This window comes from Triticum dicoccoides, chromosome 5B (genome assembly GCF_002162155.2).
Source record: "Triticum dicoccoides isolate Atlit2015 ecotype Zavitan chromosome 5B, WEW_v2.0, whole genome shotgun sequence".
Taxonomy (NCBI): domain Eukaryota; kingdom Viridiplantae; phylum Streptophyta; class Magnoliopsida; order Poales; family Poaceae; genus Triticum; species Triticum dicoccoides.
The window spans coordinates 340,088,510-340,099,144 of record NC_041389.1 but is presented as its reverse complement, the minus strand read 5'-3'; positions in this window follow the sequence as shown (position 1 = coordinate 340,099,144).

The window sequence follows — 10,635 nt, the reverse complement described above, 5'->3', positions numbered from 1 at the left end:
TGGAGCAACGGTAACATTACTTGAGGAACAAGTAATGATAACTCCTCGGTCTGAGGTAAATCTCTCACAGCGAAGAAGATCACAGTCTCTTGCTGGCAAGTATTTGCTTAGAGCACAAAGAGATTTCTCTAATAGCTTTCATAGGTTTGGGTTTAGCATCACAGAATGGAAGCTTCGAAACGCTACACCCTTGTATGGTGGTCATATGACTCAATGAAAGAAGAAGAACAACGAAATAAATTCTATGTTCACTTCGTCTTCATTCTTCCTCAAGCGCAGTCATTTGCTTCGAACAATCACAGAACCAATTGCTTAGACTTCAGCAATTTTTAGGGGTCACTCTTGTTAGCTTTATCTTCAGTGATAACCTTCGCTGTTGCGTAGGGAGATTATCTTTGGCGTTTTTCATCAAACTCCTCGATTACTCCCGGGACCTGTTACTCTGTGTGCACTAGCAAAAACATAAGTCCCAAAATGTTTATGTCAACAAACTCAAAAACATAAGGGGCCTATCATTTCACCAACAATCTCCCCCTTTTGGATGGTTGTTGACAAAACAGATAACCATCAAAGTGAAGATAGATAAGTGAGATGTAAATCGAACAAGAGTGAACTTGCGTTACTTGACTCGGTGATGAAATATACTCCACCTAGAGGTATTCAAGGTCAATTGATATTCAATGAAATTCCTTGCAATTCATTCGAGTGTGTGGAGGATTTCAATCATGCGAAGTAATGATTCGCACAAATGATAGATAATCCAAAGTGAATAAAGTGCAATCATTCATAACTTTTGTTAATAATTCTTCCTGCAAAACAACAAGCTTTGACAGAGAATAGTGCAGCAGGCGAGGTTATTAATATTACAACCCATAACAGAAGTTTTACAACAGAGCACAAAGAGATGGCAAAAAATGCATCAAAAGATAGGGCGAGAAAACACAAACACCAAACCCAACAGAGCAAATCTATCAAATGCTTGATGTTATTCTCCCCTTTTTTGTCAACTAGTGTCAAAAAGGTGACGAAGAAACTTGATTGCTAAAAAAAGGTGAATTTGATTCACTCTGAGGCATCACCCGAGGAGCTGTCTAATGAAGTTTCTGATTTAGAGGTGTATGTAACATTGTCATCTTCAGCGGCAGCAACAGTCGATCCTTCTAGACTCACTTGGGTCTTGGAAGAGGAAGGCATTTTGGGATCAACTTTGAGAATTTTGCGGGACATAGGATTTGCTTCAGCAGGTTTTTCAGTAGGCGATGTTGCTTCGGATTCATCAAGGAATTTGCGCAGCTGAATGCAAAGTAAACTCGTAGTAGGTTCACGAGCTGGCAAAGGTGGAGTTGAGCGATCGTGAAAATCATCAGCAGTAAACCCTTGTTCAATGTACTGATAGAGCTCTTGAAGGTGAGATTTGTTGAGTTGCTTCTTGGAGAAGAATTTCCGAAGCAATTTCCTTAGGCGCTTCTTGTTTTCTGTTGTAATCATATGCACCACTTTTGTTCTGTTGTGAATAGCATTAAGCTCAGCAGCCAGATGTTCCTTTTCTTGCTGATCTTCGGCCATATGCTTCAAAAGCAACTGCTGAGTGTGCAAGCTCACTTCAAGATAGGAAGGAGGTTGACTGTTTGGCATATGATCACGTTGTGGTAGCCTGGGTCCAGTGAAGGTATTGTGATAATCAGCAATTGGCACAGGAGATTTTTCCGAAGAGAAATCTTCCATTACACTTAGCTATCACGCGCAGGGGGAATACAACTTTTATGACTAACTTTAGCAAGATATTCAGTCTTCATTGCATAGTGAATCACCTTTTGGATCCAAGGAGCATACACCTTGATGGTCTTTGGACTCTGAGCTGAATCCATTAGAATGCACAAAAACATGTCTGCGACATCGAAGATATACCCTTGTGAGATGGCATGGATGGTGTTCTGAAGAACATCAGAGATAGCATTATTAGTATTCATTCCAGCCAATGGACAGAGAGTGTATGTGAGGATGTGATATAACGTCTGATTGTCAAAAGTCAAGTGTTCACGCAGAGGAGGACTACTGTACCCATGAATCTTATCTTCATCCGCTGTGCATCAGAAATCTACATCAGTGATTGCATCGATGTTATGAAACCGAATCTCAGTTGTGCCGTGTTCAAATCGAAGGAAATGAAAGTGAGATACAAAATCCATAGCAGAGCATTTTATACGCTTTCCTTCTATCATCCAATCCATAATCCATTTTGTACTATCAGATGCAACTCCAGATATATACAACATTGCATAGAACTGAATAATGACCACCCTATTCCATATATGTTGATAGCCTAGGACATGCATTAGACCAAAGTCTTCAATTTCTTGCAAAATTTGATTGAAACAACCAATGTTCTTCATAGCAGCAAAATACGGGAACTCATGAGGGAAAATCTTCAGGCTGTCATAAAGTATACGGGAGTAGTAGATAGCCTGCTCCTAAGTTCAGAACCCAGGAGATTCAGATGTTCTGGGCTTGTTGTAAGAACTTTCTTGAAAGAAAGTTGGGTGAGTATTGCGGTTGAACAGAGGCCCTTTAACTCCAACATCAGTGGAAAATAGCGGCAGTCGCTCATGAGGATAGGGGTACTTGAGTTCATCTTCAACAGACAACACTTCATCGCCATAGATGACGGGATCGGAATGATGAGCTGATTGTGACTTTGTTGCTGAAGGATCAACATTAGAAGTTCTTCGAGAAGTGACAAGAGAAATCCTCAAGGGAGAGTGATGATACACTTGTTCAGTAGCGGAGTCAGGCACCGAAGCTTTATTAGTCAAAAGGGGCTTAGGTTCATCGAGGACAGGGGATACTTGTCATTCAGATTGAGGAATTTATCCTTCTTCGGACACTTGATGCTGAGATTGATTTACCTCCGGAGCTGGAGGGCCACATGCACTGATTCAGTTGGCTTTGGTGAAGTTGCTATAGCTGTGACTGGTTCATGAACTAGCAAAGGAATTACTTGTTTAGGAGAGTTTTCTCGTGGTGCATCAGCATCAGGAGGAGGATCATTTTTCTTCGTTGGTTTCTTCTTCTGCTGCTTCGATGGATCAATGTGTCATTTTACCAAGTCATTATAACCAGTTGCTTCGGCTTGGTGATCAAGGAAAATCTTATGAACAAGTTGATCCAGATCCGAATGAAATCCCAGCCTTCTGTGACGAAGAACTTTCAACTCCTTATTAATGTCATCATATGATTTTTCAAGTTATTGAATGATGAACTTTGACATTGTAGCTTTCATGCGGTTGTCAAGCTCCTTGAGTTAACTAATGATGTCATTTATCTCAACTGAATCATTTCTCATATCTTCGATCAGAATAGAAGCCTGGGAGATAACTTTGGATGGAATTGGCAAAGATGCCACTTCTCCATCAAACAAATTTTCGACAAATTTATCTAGCTGCTCCATGATGAACTAATGATCATAAGACTATGGTGCAGTAGTGTCAGTTTTAATCTGTGCAATCTGCAGTAGAGAGGGAGCAGTCAGAGCCACATTTTGCTTGGTAGGAGGCATAGACGCCAGAGGTTGAGTCAGTTTAGAAGAAAATTGAGCAGCATTTTCTTTCACAACATTGGACTTGGGAGCCTTCTCACATCTGGCCCTTTGATTTGCTTCGTTTTATCTTTTGAAAGTTTCTCTCCTGGCTTAGCTGTGCTAATAGGGGCTTCAACCACCAAATCTTGCAAGTTGATTGCATCAGGATGAGGTTTGGTGTTCACCTTGTCAGCCATGGTGACAGTGGTTGGTGGGGTCTTCCTCTTCAAAGGGTTCTTCTTCGGGGGTGCAACTGGGACTGCATCCACATGAAGATGTGGTAAAACAGTGGATAAGGTCACGTTCACATGCTCTTGCATCAACTTCCTCTTGGGTGAGTGGAGGATCATCTTGATCAGACGAACAACTTTCAGGTTCAACTGGCTTTGCAGGTCTTTTCCTCGGGGCGTTCTTCCTCATTATAGCAGTAGATTTTGTATCATGCTTATTATTTCTTCTACACTCAACAGTTCCTTCGGCCTTCTTCTTCTCGGCATCTAATTTGATAAGATGATGGTTTTCCTATTCCTTAGCCTGATCTTTTCTGGCCTTTTTCGCATGCTTCTTAGCATCTTGAGGCGCTTGGTCTTTTCTTCGGGATAAGAATCTGGAGTCTTGAGTGAAGTTTCATGAGCCTCAGGAGGTGGTGGAGCTCTTTGCTGAGGTCCACCTGCTCAAATGAGCCCAATCTCGCGACAATCACCCTATGGAGGATGGAAAGCAAAGTTCTTGGCATATCGAGGGTGAACCATCTTGTAGTGAAACCATTTCTTTACCTAGTGGCATCGAATCTTTTTCACACGTACTTTTCTCTGATTGGAATTCTGCAGTGTTTATATTCATCGTGAGAAACAAGCTCTGCAGTGTTTTGAGTGGTTGCCTGCCACCTCTCCTCTTCTTCGTTGTAGCATCTGCTTCTTGCTCATTTGTGTTTAGTTTGGCTTGCTTTATTTTGCCCATTGAGGGGCCTACTGTTGGGCCCTTAGGTGCTTTGGACTCATAAATTATTCCCATGAAAGCCTCTTCATCATCAACCATACTGTGAATCTTAGTGGAATCTTCAACATATTGCATTTACCTATGAAATAGAATAGGTACGACGGAAAATGGGGATATGGTCACAAATACTCACAGCAAAGTTTTCTCGAATAAAATCATTTTCAGGAAGAATCGGATGCACATTGTGAGAGATGTCCCGAATGAATGAAACATATAGATCGTGCTAGTAGATCTGAAGAAGAATACTAGTCAGCAAGCTAGGCATTTTATTCGGACGAAGCATATCACAAATCCTAGATCTGATGAATTCGAATGTGAGGAAAAACTACAAATCACATCTGCTCTAGAGGATTAAAATCTTAGATCTAAGATAATCGGTAAAATCGGTGAAAATTAACCGCGGACGAACTCGAATCAGAATGAAGGAAGTTCAAGCACGAACTACACGTACCCTAGCTCGGTGACATGTAGCAGCTATGGCGGTGCGAGGAAGACGATATCCCACGGCGGCGTTGAATGACTCCGGTGACCTCTTTCCAGCAGTTAAGCGACGAAGGGGCCGTTGGCGTCGAGCTCATGGTGGAGCAGTGCAACGAGGGTTTCAGTGGAGAGAGAGAGCGAGGATAAAGATGGAAGGAGTATGAAGGTTGTGAGTCGGTTTATATATAGGCAAGGAAAATAACCGCATGTTGAGGTTTTGATCGAACGTTCTATATACAAAGACAATTGCAATTCAACAGATAGGATGGACTGGCAGTTGATGGATTGCATGTGGCAACCGTCAAAGATCGTGGTCCTGACTTGGGCAGGAAAGTCCAAACTTTGGATAGCTTTCGCAAAGTAGAAAAATGTTTGGACCGAATGTTAATCGTGGTCAAGGACACTAGTTAAGTTTCATTCCAGATAAAAATTGAGCATTTGCAATGGAACAACATAGACTGGAAGAGATGGATCAGAGGGAAAACATGGTCCTTTGCATTTCACGTAGGAAAATCAGAGACACAAGCAAATAGCTATGAGAGAAATGCAGTTGGACAGACATCAAATCCAGTGAATCAAAAGAAAAATCAACGAAGAGTATTGTGGTGGCGTACCCCATCGTATAAGAACTGTATGACCCCAAGCGTCGCACAATTATCGTGGCAACCAGTTAGTCTAGTTCTTCGTTAATGTATTCACTCTCAGAAATAAACTTTTACTTTGTCGGAAGCTTCAGACTCTTCGAGTGTTATGCACCCATTCCTTTCAAAGATGTGGAAGTGTTAGCACGGGTGTCGAGTCTAGCTTACTGCACATTTGTGAAGTTGAGGATATTTAGCTCACACCGTAACGCACAAAATCTTTTCTCACCGAGAGGCTTGGTGAAAATATCAGGGAGATTGTCTTCAGTCTTGACGTGATTGATGACAATATCCTCTCGAGCCACCTGATCGCGAATAAAGTGATGTCTGATGGCAATGTCTTTCGTGCAAGAATGCTACACGGGATTGTGGGCAATTTTGATGGCGCTCTCATTATCACAATAAAGAGGTATATGCTTGACCTTGATGCGATAATCCTTTAGAGTCTGCTTCATCCACAGTAACTGAGTGCAACAGGCACCAGTAGCAATATATTCGGCCTCAGCCGTAGACAATGATATGCAATTCTGCTTCCTTGAAGACTAACAGACCAAAGATCTGCTGAGGAAATGGCATGTCCTCGAGGTAGATTTCCTATCAACCAAGTCACCAGCCCAATCTGAGTCTGAATATCCAACAAGATCAAACTGTGCTCCCTTAGGATACCATAAACCTAAGGTGGGGGTGTGAGCCAAACATCACATAATGCGCTTCGCTGCTTGGTGATGCGATTCTTTCGGTGCAGCTTGATCGCGGGCACACATGCAAACACTCAACATAATGTCAGGTCTAGATGCACATAGATAAAGCAGAGATCCAATCATTGAACGATAGGCTTTGTAATCATAGTCCTTACCATACACATTTGCATCTAGCTTACCACTTGTGGGAATAGGATTTTTATAGCCCTTCATTTTGGAATCTTGCATTTTGAACTCCTTCAGGCACTCCTTCCGATATTTCTCCTGAGAAATGAAGATACCATTCGCTTATTGATGTATTTGCAGCCCAGGAAAGAATTTGAATTCACCCATCATGGACATTTGATATTTATCGGACATCATTTCCCGAATTCTAAGTTGCATGCATTGTTAGTACAAGCGAAGATAATATCATCCACATAGATTTGACAAACAAATAGATCATTGTCAACTGCACGAGCAAAAAGCGTGGGATCTGTGTATCCTGGTTTGAACCCCTTGTCGAGCAAAAACTTCTTTAGGGTGTCATACCAAGCTCGAGGAGCTTGCTTTAACCCATATAACGCTTTCTTCAACCTGAAAACTTTGTTAGGAAACTCAGGGTGTTCAAAGCCAGGTGGTTGTCTAACATAAACTTCCTCATCAATTTCACCATTGAGGAAAGCACTTTTCACATCCATTTGATATAGCAATACATCATTGTAATTTGCATAAGCAAGAAGAATGCGAATTGCCTCAAGGCACGCAACAGGAGCATAAGTTTCACCAAAATCTATACCTTCTACCTGTGTACCCTTGAGCAACAAGACATGCTTTATTTCTCACCACAATGCCATCTTCATCTTACTTATTGCCAAAAATCCATTTTGTGTCGATTATATTGTGCTTCTTAGGATTCGGTTTGTCAACTAGTTCCCATACATCATTTAGTTCAAATTGCACCAACTCCTCTTGCATGGCATTCATCCAATCTAGATCATTCATGGCTTCTTCATATTTGGTAGGTTCTGCCAATGAAACAAAGGTGAAACTGCCACAGTAATTAGCCAAACAATTGTGCGAATGACTTGTGGGTCAATAACCTGGATTCTCAATTTCATCGAGAATTAGTGAGGGATCAACTCGATTTCCCACACGAGGATGAGCATTTTCTTCGTGATGGTCATTATCATCAGCATCAGTATTTGTGTCGTCATTTCCTTCAGTATTGCCATTTTGATTGGCATTTTGATCTTGATTCCCATTGCCATTCAGAGGAACATTTGCTTCGGCAGTGGCTTGTCGAGTTCTGCTTCAAGTCATAGGAGCATCATCATCAAATGACTCAAGTGAATTTCCATCAACTGGCTTGAGGCTTCCAATAGCCATTTGCCGAATAGCATCCGAAATTAGCGGTTCATCTATCACATTTGGCAGGTGCTCCTTTTGAGAGCCGTTAGATTCATCAAACCACACATTTACCGTTTCCACAACTTTCATGTGATGAGAGTTATAGACTCGATAGGTATGCGAGTTTGAGCCAGAACCAAGAAGAAATCCTTCATGTGCCTTAGGTGCAAACTTGGAAGAATGGTTCATATCAAGAATATAGCAAGGTGCACCAAAAACACGAAGATAAGAAACATTTGGTTTCTTGCCAGTGATAAGCTCATATGTAGTTCTCTTAAGGAACTTGTCAAGATAAACACGATTGATAACATGACATGTAGTGTTAATAGCATCAGCCCAGAAGCGAATGGGAGTTTTGTACTCACTAAGCATAGTTCTTGCCATTTCAATGAGAGTTCTATTCTTTTGTTCAACAACTCCATTTTGTTGAGGAGTATAAGCAGTAGAGAACTCATGAGTGATACCATGATCATCGAAAATTAAGCAATATGAGTATTTTTGAACTCAATTCCATTGTCACTTCTGACATGCTTGATTCGCACACCATATTCATTTCGAGGCCTTCTTTGCGAAGCTTTCGAAGATATCTTGAGTACAGATCTTGTCTTCAAGAAAGAATACCCAAGTGTATCGAGAAAATCATCAACAATAACCACACCATAGTGGCTGCCACCGAAGCTAGCATAATTTTGAGGACCGAATAAATCCATATGAAGAATTTCTAGTGTTCTTGTTGTGGTCATGACTATCCTCGATGAATGATGCTTCTTAGCCAACTTTCCGGCTTCACAAGCAGCACATAGACGATTCTTGTCAAATTTAACATCAGGAATGACACGGAGATAAATTTTCTTCACCAGAGTCTACAAATTTCTATAGCTGCATGACCAAGTCTGCGGTGCCACAACCATCCTTCGGTTGCTTTTTCAAGCAAACAAGTTTGTATTGAGGGACCCTTAGAGAAATCCACAACATAAAGATCACCCTTTCTAATTCCCTCAAAGATGAAGGAATGGTGAGAGGACATGAAGAAAATGCATTTGGTGATAGAAAACATGACTAGCATGCCTAAATCACATAGCTTGCCAACTAACATAAGATTGAATCCAAGGGATTAAACAAGTAGCACATTGTAAATTGATTTGTCCATGGATATAGCAATTTTAGCTAGCCCAATTACCTTTCCTTTGTTGTTGTCACCAAAAGTGATATACTTCAGAGGAGAAGCAGTTAAGTTGGGGTCGACAAACAATGACTTGTCTGCGGTCATATGACTAGTGCAACCACTGTCCATAATCCATTCAGTGCACCTGGAGACATAGTCATGCAGAAGAATTAGGCTTTCTTAACCACCCACATCTTTGTAGGTGGCTACAAAACGAATGAACGAGTAGGATATGATTTCATTCAATAAGCATAGTTATTACTTGATGGGGAGCAAGTATAATTGAAAGAGTAAGCATTAAAATTCTTTCCACACGCATGACCATAGTGATTGTATCTAGTATGCATATACTCATTCTGTCAAAATCTTTGTGCCTGCATTGTTAGTTGAGCAGAGACAGGTAGAGCATCAACATTTTTCTTTGGCACCCAAAATAGCTTTCTTTGGGGGGTCATTCCTGTTGTTCAGTCCAACATAGCGTGTGATGGTTTCACCATGTTGATCTTTGAAGAACTTGTAGTTGTCCAGGGAACAATTATCAGGATAGTCAGGAATAGGAGAGTCATCCAGATAGTAATGCAGGTTCGAGTGTTTTGCTCTTAGCAGGGACCCAAATAGTCTGAGGATATTGATGTGATTCTCAGTAAATACCATCTTCATTCAGTTTCCTTTCGAAACCAATACCTTCCTTTCTGGGATTTTTGTGAAGAATGGATTTCTTCATAACATAAAAAAGGGTTTGATGCCCTTTGAGAGATCTGAACATTCCTGTCCGAAGAAGATCCTTCAACCTAGCATTCTCATCAGAAACATAACCATTTTCCTCGATTGAGGGGTTAGTACACACAGATGATTCGACATTGGATTCAACATTGTTTCATTAAAGACATTTTTAACATGGTGGCTCAAACACTTCAAGTTTGTCCTTAAGTTGTTGGGTGAGAAGAGAATTTTCTCTCATCAAATCCTCATGAGCCTCTCTCAGTGCCTCGAGTTCCTGTTTCCTTTTCAAGTAATCGTAGGTCAATCTTTCGTGGTCAGCTAAGAGAAAATCATGATGAGTTGAGAGTTCATCCATGACTGGAGAGAGGAATACTCTTCGGTTAGCGACTGGTTTTTTCTTCCATCTCCTCAACCAACAATTCTTCAGATTTCCTGAGAGTTTTCTCAATTTTCTCAAGAGAGTTTTGTTAAATATTGGCAATTTTGATCAACTTAGCATGGTCATCCTCATCAGAAGAATATGGATCACTAGAGTGAATCTTATGAATTTTTGAGGATACCTTTTATTTTGAAGCCTTGGCCATGAAGCAGGATGCAAGAAATTCGTCGTCACTTGAAGGATTCCAAAAGAAGTTTGTCGTAGTAGAGGAGGCACACGCTATGCCAGCCATGCCTGAGTCAAAATCTTCATCGGATTCTTCTTCTTCTTCAGAAACTGACAATTCTTCTTCTTTAGAATCCATTTCTTTGCCGATGTACGCCTTAGCCTTGCGAGAAGTATTTTTGCGGTTGGAGGAGGACTTGGAAGGATTCTTTGAGGAAAATCTTGACGATGATTATGAGGTGGAGTTGTCCTTCTTCTTGAAAAACTTCTTTGTTTTCTTCTCATCATCAGAGTCATAGTTCTTGTTCTTACCTTTGCTTCGATAGTTGGTTGAATCATATCTCCCACTAGCACAG